The following is a 17,635-nucleotide window of genomic DNA, read 5'->3' as shown; positions in this document are numbered from 1 at the left end:
AGAGGAAGCGACAGAGGAAAGGAAGGAAACAAGAAAAGAAATGGAAAGTCTTCAGCCTGCATGAGCTGTACGGTAGGTGACAGGAGATGCCAGGTGACCTGCCTTTAGCCCACCTCCAAATCCCAGCAGATTCAGCTTGCTCCCCCCTGCATATTAGTAAGCTTAGTCAACAGAGGCAGATCAAGCCTCAGATGGCTTTTCAGACAAAAAACTAAAACCAGTCCCCTTCTAAAACATGTATTGACTGAGCTTAGGTCAATAACGATCTCTAGTCCAGCATGGTGTGAGGTATTTTCTAGTGGGCCTTACAAGTGAAGGATCTTTGCTTCAGATGCTTTTTCCTCTATGGTTAAAGACTTAGAGGCCAAAGGCCCAAGGAGTTTCTGTGGCCAAATGAAATTAATTTTGTGCACAAGGCATCCCCTCGGGGAGGGATTATGGCCCAGGTAATTAGAGCGATTCCCTAACGAGCATGCAGGTGAGGAGAGGCAGAGTCAGGTGGGGATATGTGACCCAGGCGGCTGTCACCCTGCCGGCAGTGCTGGCACACGGGGCTGCAGCAGCACGCACGGCTGCTGGAGGTGGGAACACAAGCGACACAGACTTCTCCGAAGACCAAATGTTTGCATTTTATGCGCATCTCAGGATGCAAATGCGGTTGAAAAAGTTAAATGTCACATCTAGATAGAGACTGAAATGTAAAGGTCCCACGGATTTGGATGTGCTCTCATTCAGACCACGCATGGGATACAACCAGGCCATACTGAATACAGCATAAAGTTACGCTGCAACGGGAGAAATTTCAATAGCAACTTGACCAAACAGGTCAGGAGAATAAGAGAATACATCTTTTTTTCCTCAGACTTTTTCTCCCTCCCCCCTTTGTTGAAATAAATTCCTATTCCTATAATTTTATGCAAATTGACCTCTTTTGCTTGTGAAGATTTCACAGTGAATAGCAAACACAACAAAAAGATCCAAACCAGTGTCAGAAGAACAAATTATCTCCCTGGCCAACACCTAACATGTCAAGAACTAGTTTAGGAGGTATTTCTTCAGCCCATCAGGGACAAACAGAGTTGTCTGTGTGTGGCATACACACATGCTGCATTGCTGAGAGCAGCCCCCCCAAAAAAAACCTCCAGAGCAAAAGCAGGGCTGGCCCAATGAAGTCAGACGTGAACACCAGCCCCCAAAAGATAGAAATAAATTCATCCTGCAAAGCAGAAAGTGTTCGTGGCTGAGATATCCCTCAGCAAGGCAAACACATGCTGTTGTCATTGCATGGTGCCAAGGAGACAGCACACATACAGAAACACACAAAGATGCCAAATAAAGCCAGAACAAGCCTTTGTAATACCAGAAAACAAGACTCACCCTAGTTAAATATAGCAGGAAAGGCTCATTTTGCACTGAAAATCCACCTGAGAATGAGGTGGATTTATACGGAGTGGTTTGGTTATCATTTCCAGGTGCAGAGAGAACAGAGGTGATGGCCGCTGCCCCAGTGCCCATCAGCGGGGCTGTTTTGAGGGGAGATGCAGCTGGACTCACTCAGCACCCAGCACCGTGAATGGTGTGAATCACCTGGGAAGCATACACAAAGCGCACTGCTGGCAGCAGAATGGGAGGCCATACAGAAACCTAGCAGGGTGCAGAGGCAAGTCGCCTTACAGGTGGGTGCTGCCCTGTATCGGCCTGGCGTACGCAGTTAGGACTGGAAGCGCAGATGTGAATAAATTCCAGAAGCAAACTGTTGCTGGAGCAAGGCTCAACGTAACAACTGCACAGATACGGCCCTTTCCAACCATCATGCACAACGCGGGTGGCAAAACTGACTCCAAACATTAATTTCTGAATTTCTGAGCAGAAGAGCCTTGAGTCCTCGCAGCAGAGGGGATGGTTTCACACATAGGTGTTTATGTCTTTTCTTATGCTTTTTTAAGTGTTTATGCCTTTCTTAGAAAGAGAGTGACAGAGAAGCCGCGGCTTCTTCTCCCCACGTCTTTTAGCTGAAGAAAAGCAGTGGCAGTACGTTGAAGAGCAGGCTGCGTTACACTGGGGACCCAGGAGCCCTTGAGCAATCAGGAGAATTGCATGTGGTTTTGTGCCTGCAAGTTATATTAGCACCCAAACTTCTACACGCTCCCCTAAAAATGAAGTGGAGCTTCTAACCTCCGAACTCCCTCCTAGTTGAGGTCCCACACGTTCATCCCCTAGGACCACCTAGAAAAATTGCCTGTGAGTTACAGCTGTGCTCTGCTCAAAAAAAAAAAAAAATAGACATCTGCCTTTGTCCTGCATATATGTTTAGCAATATTAGTAATCTAGGTGAAGACGTTGTTATGCCAGCATGGATTAGTTACACAATCACCACTTGTGGAGGGTGTGGGAATCTCATTACATCTCTATGAGAGAGCAAATAGATAAAGAGGAGCTTTTTAATACAGAAGACTCCCAAACAGTAATGAACACAGCCAACTGCGCAGCCCACCAAGCAAGCAGGTGAAATTATATTAATGCGAACATTACTGTAACAAGTCTCGTTTCCCCTCAAGACATTTCTGCTCATTCAAAATGTGCAGCAATAAATCAAATTAGATCAAATACAACTGTCTGAAAGGAAGCCACACAATAATCAGTTTTGAATTTTCCCACCCGTCTCCCATAAAAAGACAGTACAGTATTACAGAGAGTTAATGTGTGCAGCTCAGCCATTATATCTGGTTTGAAACTGTATAAAATGACATCTGATAGCAGCTTGTATGGACAAGCTCTTATTAAATATAATTACTCAACAAGGTCTATCCTAAATCAGTTAATGATTGGCAACAGACAGACAAATTTACTGGTATTCCCTGACTTTGCATATTATGGGAATAGTTTTTAATATTAAAAAGTTCATATCATTCCTAGTTATGCTTTGATTTACTACATCCACGAAGTGAATGTGCTATCTGATTACATTAATTGAGCATGTTGTCAGATTGTCACTTTTCTCCTGTTAATTGCCTCCCGTCTCGTTCATTATCCCCGACACGCCACATTTTCAGCCCAGCATCCAGTTTTGCATGCCTGGTTTTCCATATGCAGTGCTACAAAACTGGTTACTCCCCGAGTTTCCACAAGCTGCATGATCTTGTTGGGGTAGCCGGGCCGCCAAACGAAGACATGTGTTTGCTGTGAGCGTATAAACTTGTTTGTATTTCCTGGTACGGAGAGGCAAAAATGCAAAATTAGAAAGTTGTTTGAAGACAGTTGAAGATAAAGGGCAGCGTTTCTAAGCCTGTGCATGATTATCTATGCTGTTACAGACATCGCAGATATCTACTGCATGGACTCCTTGGAGGAATTAGTAATTTGTCGTATGTGAATTTCTCCTGGAGTGCTTCAGCTCTCCTAATTCAAAACAGTATGAAAATCCGTCTCGCAGAACTCTGCGCAGCAGTTCACCGGCTGGTTTCACATTCGTGGTGAGCACTTGGCAATACTCTTCCCAAACTGCAGAGCAGCCCTTGTGCACCCAGAGGAACACCGTGTGGGTGACCGTGTGCCTGCTCCTGCAAGGTGGGAACCTGCGAGCTGAGCAGCCAGGGGTGCTGGTGGCCCCAGGGAACCATTTCACATCACGGCCACCTCCTCACAGCCCGGACTGAATGCCCAGACTACCCAGAATTAACTTACCCAGTAACTGAAGTCTACTCCCAGCTACCCAACACCCTCTTAAGTCTCTCGAGACCTCCTTGAATTCTGCAAAACACTGTAACCTGCTGGGAAGTGAATGAAGGGTTAATCACTTAGGTAGTCCCCTCACACCCCCGCTGTATTCATTTGTTTTGGGTGAAGTTACACCTAGTTTTAAACTGCCACTGTAGGAGAGTCCCAACTTGTTTTGCTATCAGTTGGCTTTGATAATTTGCCAAGTGGCTAATCCTGCCTGACATGCACGCAGAAGATACACCTCACCTGTGCTCTATCAAAGCAGTTAACCTCCGCTTTAAAAGCGGTAAGCCTAATCCTGCCAGCGGTTGTTGCAGCCGCCTGGAAAACACATTTTGTAAATGATTCTGCATGCTTTTTGTCGGTTTGCCTTTTTTTTTTTTTTTTTAATTCCCTCTTTTCCCTTCAGGAGTTTTGTCTCTCACATTACAGCTCTTGCTGCGTTTATGGAGTCACCTTCTGTCCCAGAAATTGGCCATGTTGCGATGCAGGCTCCCGGCAGCTGCGGGGCTTGGAAGGGAATTGCTCATTGCTAACACAAACACGTTTGCTGACAGTGTAATTACTCCCTTCCCCAGGATTTTTCCTTGTTTTCTTAAATGCAGGACACCTACAGTCACAATAGCAATATATCACTTGACTGTAGCACAGCTTTCTTTCCCCTGTAAAGTGTTAATGAAGTTCCTGTCCTTGTTTCTGCAGTAATTGCAAAAGCATGTTGGATAATGTACTAGCCACACTTTATTAAAACGCTGGCCACACTTTATTAAAACCTAACAATCTGATCCTGTGCTCCCTGCTAAGGAGAGAGCTAACTCGAATTTCATTTGGAGTTCATTTCGGCATGCTCAGATCGCACACTTGGTTTTAATTCTTAGAGGGCCTGATCTGAAGACAATGCGCCCAGCTGCAGCACGTTCAGCTGTTTCGCATTTGGCTGTGGCCACGTCCGCATGACTTTCTTACTGGAGGCCTGATCCTGCAAGGTGCTGGGAGCACAGAGGCTTTGCTATGAGCCTTTTGGTTCCCACTGGTGTTGGAGGCAGCTCCGTGCCGCCTAGGATGGGTGTCCCCACGCGGGTGGCTGTAGGGGATCTCAGGGGGGAGCCTCGCAGAGCGCCTCGGGGTGCCAGGGACACCCAGAGCCTGCGGGCGCCTTGCCGCAGCCTGACTCAGCACAGCCACGATCTGACGGGGACAATGGAGGGGGGGTGGTGGCTAATTATTTGACAATCATTATTGTTGAATAATCCTTCCAAAGGACAAGGAAGGGGGTGAGTCTCAAGTGTCTGCCTTTTTCTTTTTCTTTTTTTTTGTTTTGTTTTTTTCTCTTTTTTTGGTGATGTTAACACGTGAGTCTTGCACAGACAGAGGTGGGATGAGGTGGTAAAATCCAGGGATGCCTGGGGCTGGTTTTGCCACTCACGCTCCCATTGCAAGGGCTGGGGTAGGAGGGCGCCCAGACGTTCAGAGCAGATGTACGTAGCGCTGCTCATCCCCAGGCCCTGAATGAGGTCAGGCCCATCACCACCGTCTTACCTGCAGGGAAACTGAGGCACGCGGTGCCCAGGCTGGTGTTACGGAGCGGGCAGTGGCAGTTCCCTAAGCCACTGGCCTTGAGGCTGTTTTGTGCCAGTCTGCGCCCAGAATAACTGCAAAGCCAGCATTCCCAGGATTTTTGTTACACATATAAATTCCATATTAAAATCCACATAAGTTCCATATAAAGTATAACCTTGGGATTCTCCCATACGTCCTTCTACCCATAAGCTCGTCACAAACTGTGTGTTTGTGCACACCTTGCGACTCATGAGACGACATGCAGCAACATTGCAGTGCTGTTTCTGAGGCAGGATATGGACAGAGGTAACCAAGCCACCAAACCCTTAGGAACAAAGGGTTACGGAACAAAAATGAGCCTCGTCTGTAATCTCAGTGGGTGAGAGCATTACTGCAGAACAGACGTAAAGTGCAGAATGGAAGTGAGTTAAGTTCGAAGGGGGAAGAAAGGGTCCATACAAAGCACGTGAGGCAGAACCACTTGGCCTCTCTCATCCTGGGGCGTCACCTCTGCAAACAATGCACAGCATTTTCTTAAGTCTCCTCCGATGACAACGCTCTTTGATTTTTTGAGAGAAACATCATTGAAAAATGTGTGACTCTTTCTGGGTGTGATTAAACCATTAGAAGAATGGCCAGAGTGTACAGAATCGTTCAAAAATGTCATGGCAGACGAGTGCCCAAATACTTCTTTGGCAGAAAGTGATTAGCTCAGCTGGATTTCCTGGTTAAATACAAGGTTAGATAAATACTTGAATAAACTTCTTTCAGCGAGGACAGGATTACAGAGAATGTCTTATTCTTGTGCTGACAAAGTTTTGCTGGTTGCAGAGATTGTATCTTTATAAGACGATTATTTTCCATTTGTGGTGATTCACAAGGGGAGAGATTCCCCCACTGTTTGTACTGCTCGAGTCATCACGAAGAGCGACTCCAGCTGCCCCTTGTGACCCTGGAGGGGTGGTGGGCTGGGAGGGGAAGGGTTCAGGAGGTGCCCAGCACTGTTTTGAGAAGCCCACCCGGAGAGCTGTGAGGACTGCTGGCAGCCCTTCCATCGGGCAGCTCCGTGTCCTGCCAGAGCTTCCCCAACATTATACCACCTCCTCCTTTTTCACGTCCCTGTTGCAGGGACAACCTGCTGTGAAATGGGGAGCCAAACTTCCCGTGATGGTGCTCCATGTTGTCCAGGCCAAGAGCAAGCTTATCATTAACATGACTTTCTTATTTTAGGTCCTTTCGAGGTAATGCTTGTGTCCAACAGGCAACGCAAAGGACTTTGAACGCACTGCAGCAATATCTTACCTTCGGCCCGCTGTTGACTCAAGCTGCACCACGCGGCAGTTACAGAATACCAGCTAGCATCTACGTTTAAATCAGGTGTCCTGCCATGGCTGAGAAAAAGGAATAGGTTTTTGTTCTTGCTTAGTGGAACGAGAAAGATCTATCCAACCATCTGTTTTCCTGCACACCCACTGCAAATACAAATGTAAGTACTTGTGTAAATACTTGTGCTTCAGCTGACTGGGGCCAGAGTTAACTCCAGCATGCAAGGGAGGAAATGTTTCTGCCAGGTAAGAATGGATTTGGGCTTTATGCTTGGACATAACAGACAGAGTCGGCTACGATTAAAGCAGGGAGAGCCCAGAGGAAGGCATCCTTGGATTTGCATCTAGTTCAGCTATATAGCAAGGTTCAAAGAAACTATAATGACATTTTCTTTTTGTTTGGCTGGGAAAGCTTGCAGTGTTAATGTCAAATGGACACCACCATGAAAGAGCTCAATGTTATTTATCGTCACTCTCAAATTCCAACAGTCCAAATATTTTATATTGTGTAACACGGATCAGCTGACACTGACAGTCTGGGATACGAGACAGCTCCTCGTCTCTATCCCTATTCTCTTAATTAAAAGGTAGTAACCTACAGTAACCTACAGTCTGACCTTCAAATGAAAGGTACCATGAAACAAGAATGCTGCTAGAGTTGCAGGTCAGTTTGGATTTGTTCACAGAAAAGCCTCGACTGGTGTACAGCCCTGGTTTATAGGACTAGAGTTAGGAGGCAGCAAATTATATCTTCAGCATGTAAAGAGTTATTCGGTACTCAAGGCAAAGAAATGGCACCAAGTGAGGCTTAGAGTCTGAGAGTGAAATAAAGCAAAATCACAGCCATAAAAACAGAAGATGCAATAGTCTTCCATGTTGCATCTTTGGAAAAGATTAATTTGTTTGGCTGCTATTGTGAAAGCTCAGATACAGCACATGGCTCTAGTGCCAACTTCTGAACTCAGTGGAGCCACAGAAGGGCTGGGTGGTGAATAACTTTGAAGAGTGAAACATCAAACCAGCCTCAACTCGAATTTGAGAAACATCCTAAACCAAACCCAAACAATGTTGCTGAGTGAATGATTCAGGGGATTGGTACGACCCTCCACACTTTATGTGGAGCAGCAGAAAGGCTGATAATAAAACCCAGTGTAGTACCACTTTCCAGGCCAGAGCAGAATGGCAAATAATAAATGAAGGAGACATATTTGTCCCTGGTTAGACATAATTAAAATCACAGGCTTTGAAGCAGGCATGCATTGCCGTCCCTATTTCCTGAATGAAAGTCTTCACCAGGATGTTTAAGTTTCTAGCACATACTATTATACTTGATTATATTTGTCCATGGCATTTACTGCATGGGAGAGTCACCTGACGTCCTCTGTTCTCATGGTCCCTCAGGTGTTTCTGCACTGACAGCGATACTGTGTGGCTTTTTCCTTGTGCACCAAACCCATACCAACTATTGTGCATCCTCCTATCAACTATTGTGGATAGTTGAAACTACTGTGGAAACTTGATGGGATAAAACCTTCCAGAAGGCAGAATCCTTGAAGACTCCCTATTTCTACCTCCCATCCTGCTGTGCTAGTAAAGCTGTACCAACTAGATACACAGATATGATGCTGTTGTCTCCATTTAAAATGAGCCAGGTCCCCTTCCCTCACCTCTCATCCGCACTGCATGGCTGTAATTCCGTGATCTGGAAAGCAGGGTGCACGGACGTTCAGGCCGCAGCCTGGCATGAGCTGGGATCCAGCCATCCCCGGTTAGACCAGCAAGAGCAGGAACACGTCAGCCTGCACCTGGCCGGGACCCAGGGGGCTCCAGCAATTCTCCTGCCCCCTCTGGGCTGCCTGATAACCAAGGGTTGCTGTGCTGGGGCTGTGTGTCCAGCAGCATGTTCGAAAAGCACTTCGCTACCTGAGTCCCTTGATATTTCTTCTGGTTTGAATCACGCACAGCTTGACAACACGGGGAGTAGCACATGGAGGGCCCGAAGCACCTTCTTTATATAAAAAGATTCAGAAAGGTAAAGAACCCAGCGGCTGACTCCATTGCTTCACAACCTCCTTCTTCCCCCAAGGTTTCAATCATTGAACAACTTTTCATTCAGTAAGGAAGATTTTATAAAAACTACAAATGGGATCCAGATCTGCTGAGTTCTGGGCCCATGCAACAGCCAGCAGCCTACAGTCCCCAGCTGAAGGTAAATCCCTGGCTGGAAGAATATTTACTTACATCTGGCACTACTGATATGAAACAACTTTTTTTAGAAAGTGCCTTGGGATGTTAGATTAAATGAAAAGTGTTGCAACAAAACACAAATAGCATTCGTAACAGTGCTAATAATAGCAGTACCTGGAGTCACTGCTCCCATAAATAGAGACCAGCATGAGATAAGTGCTTTTTAAATCAGATCTCCAGAATATTTTTGCTTTAGGCAGAAATGATATAATGAATACTTTATCATAAGTGTTTGCAAGTGTAGGCCATGTGCAAGAGCGTTTAGGAAGACGTGCAGCTTTTCCCCACTGTCAGGTACAAGACACTAGATTACCATGTCACGTGAAGGTAGGTACAGAGAAAACACCTACCTCCTCCCTGCTTTCTTATCTGGAAAAGATTGAATCTCATCCTCCTGATTGTTATTATATTGTGAAGTTACCGAAGGCAATGAGGTGGCTCGCTTGGGAAGTAACCTAGTACATCAGCCATTATTATTATTTTTTGATCCTGGGACAAAGAGAAGTCTGCCCTGGCTAATTATGAGATTCAGACCTCGAAGATAACTCCTTACTCCCCTGTTAATCTGACTTTTCCCTCAAGACCATTTTCTTCTCTTAACCTCTCTGGCCCATGGACTCCTTAGTGAAGGGAGGTAATCAGAGTGGGTCCCTCTCCTGCTTTCATTTGTGCTGACGTAGCACACACACCTGTGTGTGTGAACACTATATGCTGTTCTCTGTGGCTCACTCAGAAACTCCAGTTACAAGGTGCTGAATGAGGATGGAGCAGCAAATGGGATTTGATCTAAAAGACAGAACCAGAAAGAGCAAAGAAGAGTAAGATGCAGGTGGATTTGGATGTGCCTTTGGATCTCAAATTTTACTGACCATATAAAAGAGAGAGGACTTGGCAACAATGGGTTTTGGGCACTGATAAGATCAAGTTGTTCTCCCACAGTCCCTAATTTCCAGGTAACCCATTCTGCCATCACACCACAGGGTTTCCTTGGGGCTACCAATGCTGCTAATGTGCCAGCTGAGGAGACATTCTCCTGAAAATACCAGCGGGTTGTCCCAGATCTAGTGTTCAGGCACTCAGCAGCCAACTGATGGAAAGGGCTGTTTTTGCCTTAAAATTTTCCTGAGTTCTGCATTACCTGAAAGCATTGACATCATCAGGCCTTAAATCCCTTTTAGAATAAAGATGACAGCCACAGTGCAATGCAGAAGGAAAGAAAAAATATTTGACCTGAAGTGGCTGAAGTTCTTTTGTCTTAAGAAGTCCCAATCCATGGGTTTTCAGACTCCCCTACTTTTCCTCCTTCATATTCAATGTTTCCTTTTCCTCACTTCCACCCCTTCACCATCCCATCTCCCTTGCCCCTGTTCAATTTCCTTTTTGTATTCCTCTTTGGGTTTTTCTTTCCACTGCCTATCTCTCCCCATTGCACTTCAGCACTCCAACCCCACAACAACCCAAACTCTCAGAGCAGTCCTTAATCCTCTCCTAATCTGAGGCACACAATAATTAGCTGGAAATTATATTTTTGCTGCGCTGTGTTGGCACGGCACGGGGAAGCCTCCATCTCTGCCCTGCTGGGAGAGCAGCCACTAGCAGAGCAGTCAGGTTGGTGACGCGCCAGATTTATGGATTAGCTGCTGCAAACCAGAGGGTGGATGAAAAAAACGCTGGTGGGAAGTGTGGAAACAAGAAGAAATCTACTTTCTCACCTGGGTTCGGGGTTTCTCTTTGCTTTTTGACATCTCACAGATTCTCAGGCCAAAAGCACTCCATACAATCCTTAGTCCAGCAGCTGCCTCCCCACTCCATGCAGGTAGTTAAAACAAGCAAGGCCATTATTTGGCTGTCGGAGGTTGCTTTGTGTGCTCTGCACACTTTATCACACGGAAGTTGTGTGGTGGTGGGACTCAGAGGTGGCTCATGGGATCCCTGCCGGGAGAGAAGGCACTCTGGGGTGACCCCTCTCCTCTCCCCAGCCTCCCAGCCCGGTGTAGGTATGAAAGCAGCCCCTATTCCTGCCGAGACAGCTTGAGATGAAACCATGCTGTCTGAAAGGCTCAATGATGTGCTTCTTGCTCATCTGGCTAAGATAAAGTCTGGAAGAGGCCAATTCCCTCACTTTTAAATCACATTCTCAGGAAGGGATGAGGCACTTTCACAGGAATCAAAGTTTTGACTTGACTTAAACAGTGCATTTGCTTAAAAATAGCAATGCAGTCTTTCTGTTTGTATTCCTTGTTAGTGTCTTTTCCTTACTGCTACATACTGACTCATTAACAAATTAACATGTTTTGATTCTGCTGTGAAAGTCTTGAGATAATGACTACAGCTATGGTCCTGGGGCTGAAGAACTGTGGTTCTAAAACGCTTTTATAGGCTACAAATTGGATGCTTTTCATACAGGTTATCTAATTTTAATTACAATTTCCCCTCTGGCAATTCTTTCTTCGCTTTGAAGTTTCTGGAGTTTTGTCATCCTTGGGGAGTGAGCAGTTTCAGATTATCATCATGTCAGATTTTATGTCCATAGAAACAGTTTTTCAACAGTTCTCTTACGTGAGACAAGCTTTCATCTGTGGGAGTTTTGTTGGTCTGAAAAGTAAAGCAAGCAACTTCAGCGTAAGTGACGTCCTACTTGTAATGTAAAAAACCCACTGTAAACATATGCATTAGCCAATATAATAAACAGCAATTACTGCCCCTAGAGAGACAATTGCAGAATGTAAAAATATGACATTATTTTCAATTAACTATTTTTCTTCAGTTAAGTGTTTGCCCTTTTCAACCAATGTTTTATCTGCCTGAGTCAGGAACTGCTGGGAACAAGGGAGAAGGCAGCAAAGGAGCACTGAAATGAGCAGGTCGCCTCTTAGAAGAAGGCCCAGCGCAGGGAGGGCATCTGCCCACCGATTCACACACCCACTGAGGTTTACGTTCTCCAAGCCCTGACAAGACACCCCTGAGCATTAGCATTAGTTTTGACCATTAGGCTGGTGCTGGATGCATTTCGTATGACTAATGGCATAATTCTTAGCACTCTCCTTTCATCAGGAGCAGAAATGGTCCCTCCCTCCACTGCATTATGCGCTTGCCGCCCATATATAACATGTAATCTCTTGTACTTTATTGCCAAGATGTTTGTTGATGTTTGTCAAAGCCAAGGAAAAGTAGGATTTAGCACATAAGCATCTCCTTATGAAGGGCTGATTTGTTTGTGCTTTAAGCCTCAGGCACTACGTCCAAGGGACAAGATGTTAAATTCGAAGCATATCAGCTGCATTTGTGTCAGTGACTTTTCATCAGAAGTGCTACAGAAGAAGCCATTTGGGCTTGCACAGCCGGCAGCAGTGCTGACACTAGAAGGTACTGTCGCGCACACAGGTTCAAGGGGCTGCTGACACATTTATTCCTGCAATGCTCTCACAGCTGAAGCTGCCATAAAACAACCAGCACACGAAGGATGCTCAAACCATTCAAAGTATTAAGACCTTTAGCCTGCATAGTTTTAAGGCACTAAGAGATGCGAGAGCAAACAGCTAATAAAAACAAACAGAAGAACACAAAGCTTGAGAGGTTTGCTAGAGAACGAGAAAACAGCGTGTACAGGGGAGTGGAGGACACACGCGGGTTTCTCCTCTCATCCACGGCATTCCTGAGCTAACAAACAAGAATCAGCCCAGGCAGAACCAAGAAGAGATTACATGAAAAAAGTCCTGTAGGACCACTGCTTACATGCAAACACCTTTACTACTGGAATAATTGTTGTCATGGGGATTTATAATAACATCAGGTAGCAGGAAAACTTCAGATTTGACTTCCCCTTCATCCCCCTAAGAACCTTCCTTTGTACAAGAGATCTTGGATCCTGTCCATGAGAACTAAAACAGGCACTTTCAGCTGAAGAAGATCAGAAGAGTTAGCCTCTGAACTGAAACCCCTTTTAACATTCCAGATTCTTTTTAAGATCACTTCTTTACAGGCAGAAAAACTTTGTTTTTTGCCTGCACAAACAGGATCAGTGTTTTCCTGCACTGCTGCTCCATCGCACCCATTGTTCCAGCACCGTCCCCGATGGCTGATGGGGAAACAATGCGGGAGTTACCACGAAGGAGCCCTGGTTTCGGAGACCAGATGTGGCCGTGTAAGCCCCTCTTTGTCCTTACAAGAGTGTGTGAGTCCAAGAGCCCAGGGACCACCAGTTAAAGAAGAGTCACAGATTTTTTAAAGGGTGTGGGAGAAAGAAGTCTGGGCTGGCCGCAGTGACTCCAAGCAAACAGACCCGGCTTCAGATTTTGGTCAGAGGACCGGTGGTCAAGCAAGAGCAGGAAACAGCCAGCTCTGAGAGGAAGCCAACCTCCCAGCCCGGCTGCTCGCTGCGCCCGCTCCGAGGCACTGCTGGCTTCCAGAGGCGCCTGTCGGCAGGGAACTCCCCGCATGATCCACACTTCGCTTTTTATTACCAAGCAGCATTTAGCAACACAAATTTTGTATTACCGACACCTCAGATCAGCAGATTCCCATTGTTTCATGCCATTGCTAAAAACTGTGAGCACGCCCAGCACGCCACCCGCACCCATAGACACCCTGCGTGCGTGCCGCCTGCCCGGCTCCATCCTCTGCCACGACAACCTCTGCACTGAGGGCTTTGTTGCTCACAGCAGTGGCTGGGATGGCAGATCCCCAGCCAGCTCCCCCTGCAGCAAGGGAACCACCAAAACCTCAGCCAAATGAAGATTTCTTACTATGTCTGCACCAGCTGCTGGCATCCGAAAAAGGCAGATGTTGACCGCGTCAGATCAAAACAAGGAAAGCAGTCAGAGCATAAAACTTGGGGTTTTCCTTCTAGCTGCCATCAAGTGCCCCTGCAATCGGGCTACCAGGCAGTGCATGGCTCTCTAGCACTTGAGTTGACCAAAGGAGTCTCAAATGAACAAGATTTTCTATCAATGCAAAGAAGGCAAAAAATAAAAAAGTTGGAGGGGAGGTGTTTTGGTCCCTCTCATTCTGACACTATTTTAGGTAACTGTTGAAATCAAAAGATCTATTCTGGACTTACTCCTGTAGCTCAGTTTACAATTGGCTAATGATTTTTAGTGGCAAATGATGTCAAATTGAAGACACAGTCTTCATGACCATCAACTATTCGAGGGATTCCCTAATTTTCAGAAAGGCAAATTTGAAGAGCAGGTCTTAGGGCTGCAAGCAGATTCACTAGAAAAGCATCTTCAGCTACTTTGGGTTAAATCAGCCTAAATAGGTGTCACATGTGTGAGATTAGACGTGGCCTACATGCCTCAGTTCTTTCAAATAAATGTTGCTTCCCTCTCACCAAGCTGTTTGAGTGTCATAAGAGCTGGTTTCCCTCTAAAAACTGTCTGGGAGAAGGGCTGACAGTGCCTAATGTGCACTTCCAAAGGGAGATTAGCGCTTCCTAACATCAAAGTAGAGCTCACTGTTAAACTGTGCAAAGATATCAAGCTTTTCATAATAAGGATTTAAACTGTATTGTGTTTTTTTTTCTTCTTTTTTTTTTTTTTTTCTTTTTTTCCCCAGGTTTGACCACACTGTCCTCCTTTTAACCCTTTCCTCTGACCAGGCTTTTCCAGCCAGGTAGAAATACATCTGATTTTGAGCTGCTGGCAGCCCAACAAAGTCCTGCATTTCTGTAGCCTGCCTATGGCAGCTCTGCAGCCCTCTGGGGCCTCTCCTGGTCCTGTGGCCTCCAAAGGGAGAGGACAGATCCCCAGCCCTCCATTTAGAGCCTTCTGGAGCTACTCCTCACACTCATCCTCTTGCTTGTCCCCAAAGTAGGGACATGATGGTTTTCTAAGGAACGTCCTCAGTCCTCAGCATACACTTCCTCACAGAGGCCCCTGATATATAAACTGGTACAAAACATTCCTCATTATGAGCCCCAATTAACTGTACACATGCCATGACCCACAGCTATGTCAAAAATCATAGAGCGGGAAAAAAAAACTTTTGACCATCCCTCAGCATCCACATTTGGCCTATTATTCTCCACTTCGTGTCCCTTGCGCATTTACTGCCCCTAAAGTAAAGAGAGAAAAAAAAAGAATCCTGTAAAGTCAATCTTCAGTGCATTTGTTCATTAAAATATGGTCAGCCTACATGAGAGTTTTACTTGGAACGAAAGGACGGTTGGAGAATTAGTCACAGCCTGGGAGGCAGGAGAGGGCATTGTTTTATGGAGACAAGAAAGGCTTTGGAAAGCAGATGATTCTAATTTACCTTCTTGACTTTATTCAGCCACTTTCAAATAGATTTCTCTTTGCATGGACTGTAATGTTTATAGCTGCGAGGAGGAGGAAAGTTCACTTTTAACCCCTGGAAAAGAACAAGGCTAAGAAATAAATCTGGGAGGACTCTGCTTTTGCCTCGCTTGGCAAAGACTTCAGCTCAGGTGACCAGCCCTGGGAAACACCGACTAACTTAAAAATGAGTGGCAAAGCCAAAAGTGGGGACTCCTTGCACTTAGTGTAAAAGGATAAATCTCTGTTTCAAACTTGAAATTATATTATTTCTCATTTAGGTGTTAACTGAACTAGAGTATTAAAATGACTCAATTTAAAACATTTAAAATTTATACAAAGATATTTCAGTTGACTTCCATTTATGGTTTATGTTCTGTTCTCAAACACAGAATGTTGATGCATAGAGCTTTTGGGAGTTTTTTTATGTATCTTGGTAAAAGTTTTAGGGTAGGAAAATCAGTTTTTGCTCGGTCCTAGTTAAAAGAGGACTTCTGAGACAACTTCAGGAAGAAATTTACATCTTAAAATTGAACTATGAAAAAGGCAGTACAAAAGAAAAATGTCATATACTTTATCCTTTTAGATTTGTTAAAATTGTGATAAAACAGTCTGTATTTATGTATGTGTATATTTGTTTATTTCATGTGCATTTTCCTTAGATTTTTGTATTAGATTTTTTGTTCCTCTCTAGACTGAAATACAGTGGTAACCAAGACACTCACTAAATGGTCACTTCTCATAATCTTTTTTTCTTAAAAGAGGACAGCTGAACAAGCAGAAAGAAGGCTGTTCCACTCTGGGCGTTCAAAGCCAGCTTTTTGGCAACTTCCTATATAACCCAGATGCCCAAAGAAATGTTTGAATAAAAGAGCTCTTTGCTAAAATACAATGCTCACAATTTACGTTATTTTTTGCCTACCAAAACATTTTATACATACGTGTAAGAACTTACAAGAAATAAATTACACACCTTTCATTTTCATAAGTTTAAAAATGAATGAATGAAGTAATTCTTTCTACTTTAAACGTTCACAGAAGGAAGAAAAGGCAAAAACAATTTGTGAGGCATGTTCTCCTTAATAAACACGTAAATGGATTTTTCTCCTCCACAAAAAATACATCCCTTATGTAAACACATATTTGGATTGGCTCCGTTCTTCATCCATTTCCAATCACAAAAGCCACCACTCCTCCCAATAGCGATCAAAGACATGAACACAGCAACTATAACAATTGCTACCATGGAGAAACAATTTAATGAAAACATGTGAATATATTTTTAGAGTCTCATAATGCAACTTCTCAACTGGAAATGAGGGAAAACAGCGTCTCATGACCATGGGCTCGATCAAGCCCACCAAAAAATGCTCTGAAGAGCATAATTTGAGAACCATTGTGTCATACTTTAATCCACTAGAAACCAGCTAACCAAATGTAACAAATTAAGGCAAGTCAATTTAAAAGGGCAAAAATATCACTACTTGTTAGTGTACCACTGATAGACTACTCAGTGATGAGCTAAATAAGCATATACAGAATCACTTTAGGTTCCAGGAATGTCATTCAAATTAGATTTTTCAGTGGATGTTCTAAACCAGTGCTGAAATACTGGCTTGTGCGTCTTCTTTCAAAATGACTGAAGAAACAGATAAATGTAATTCACTTTTTTTTTGTTTGTTTTTCCAAAAACAAAATAGGGAAAAACTGGGCAAGACACATTTTTGGTCATTTGGAAATGAACTCTGAGTTTGCTGAGTTTTTGCCTCCAAACCTGTGACCCACTCGTGTTTGAACCCTTCTTCAAATCTGACAGGAGGACAGGTAAATAGTCACTTAAATTCCTTCACTTTTCATAAAAACAGGTGGGTAGTTGCACGAGAGGGGTCCTGCAAATGCCTGATCCCAATGAGAGGAAAAGCTTCATCTGGAGCTTTTCCTTCTGGGATGCAAAATTAAATCAATCATGAAATATGAAACCAGGAAAAAATCTTTGTTAGTTATGGTGCTTGTGCAACATCTTAGATTTTTTTTTTCATTTTTCTCCCAGTCACAGGAGTTGCTATTTCTGCCTTGGCTACAGAGCTGACTGCCTGGCCCCACCGCCTTCATTGGCCATTTGCAAGAGACACAGCCATGAAAAATCAGGAATTTCTGGCAAGGAATGGTCCAGCTTTGGGGAGTTATGATACAGGTCCTCCAAAGATCACCTTTAATTAGTCCAAAAAAAAAAAAACATCAAAAAACAGAAAATGGTAACCATGAACCTGATGCAAAAGTTAGCAGTGCTGATATTAACTACATCAGGACTGTTCCCATTATGAGCTACAAGCAGCTCATCATAACCCATGGGGCCAAATGCTGTGGTTGTTCCCGTGAATGAGCTCACTGGGCTCACACAGTTGTAAATGGGGCAATTAAATTTGGTCTGGGAATTATCTGAAACCAGCGTAATTGCTTTTTTTGTGGTGTGATCCTGAGCCCGTTTCACATGCAGTCTTCCCCAAA

At 44.5% G+C, this 17,635-nt stretch overlaps 1 long non-coding RNA gene across 4 annotated transcripts in view; it reads right to left on the bottom strand.

The window, feature by feature from the left end:
* The window catches only part of LOC118176796, a 208,823-nt gene that overhangs the window by 22,386 nt on the left and 168,802 nt on the right, over positions 1–17,635 (bottom strand). Inside the window, exons 4-5 of one of the 4 annotated variants that reach the window (XR_004755520.1) lie at positions 3,685–11,447; positions 2,347–3,209 (exon numbers count right to left, since the gene is read on the bottom strand). The exons of 2 other annotated variants lie outside the window; for them this stretch is intronic. This is a non-coding gene — a long non-coding RNA (uncharacterized LOC118176796). Of the gene's footprint in view, positions 1–2,346; positions 3,210–3,684; positions 11,448–17,635 lie in introns of those variants that run through there. One more of the 4 variants, XR_004755521.1, reaches the window with a different exon arrangement.

This window comes from Oxyura jamaicensis, chromosome 20 (assembly GCF_011077185.1).
Source record: "Oxyura jamaicensis isolate SHBP4307 breed ruddy duck chromosome 20, BPBGC_Ojam_1.0, whole genome shotgun sequence".
Taxonomy (NCBI): Eukaryota; Metazoa; Chordata; class Aves; order Anseriformes; family Anatidae; genus Oxyura; species Oxyura jamaicensis.
Note: the sequence above shows the minus strand (reverse complement) of the source record. Positions and strands in the feature narration are given on the sequence as shown.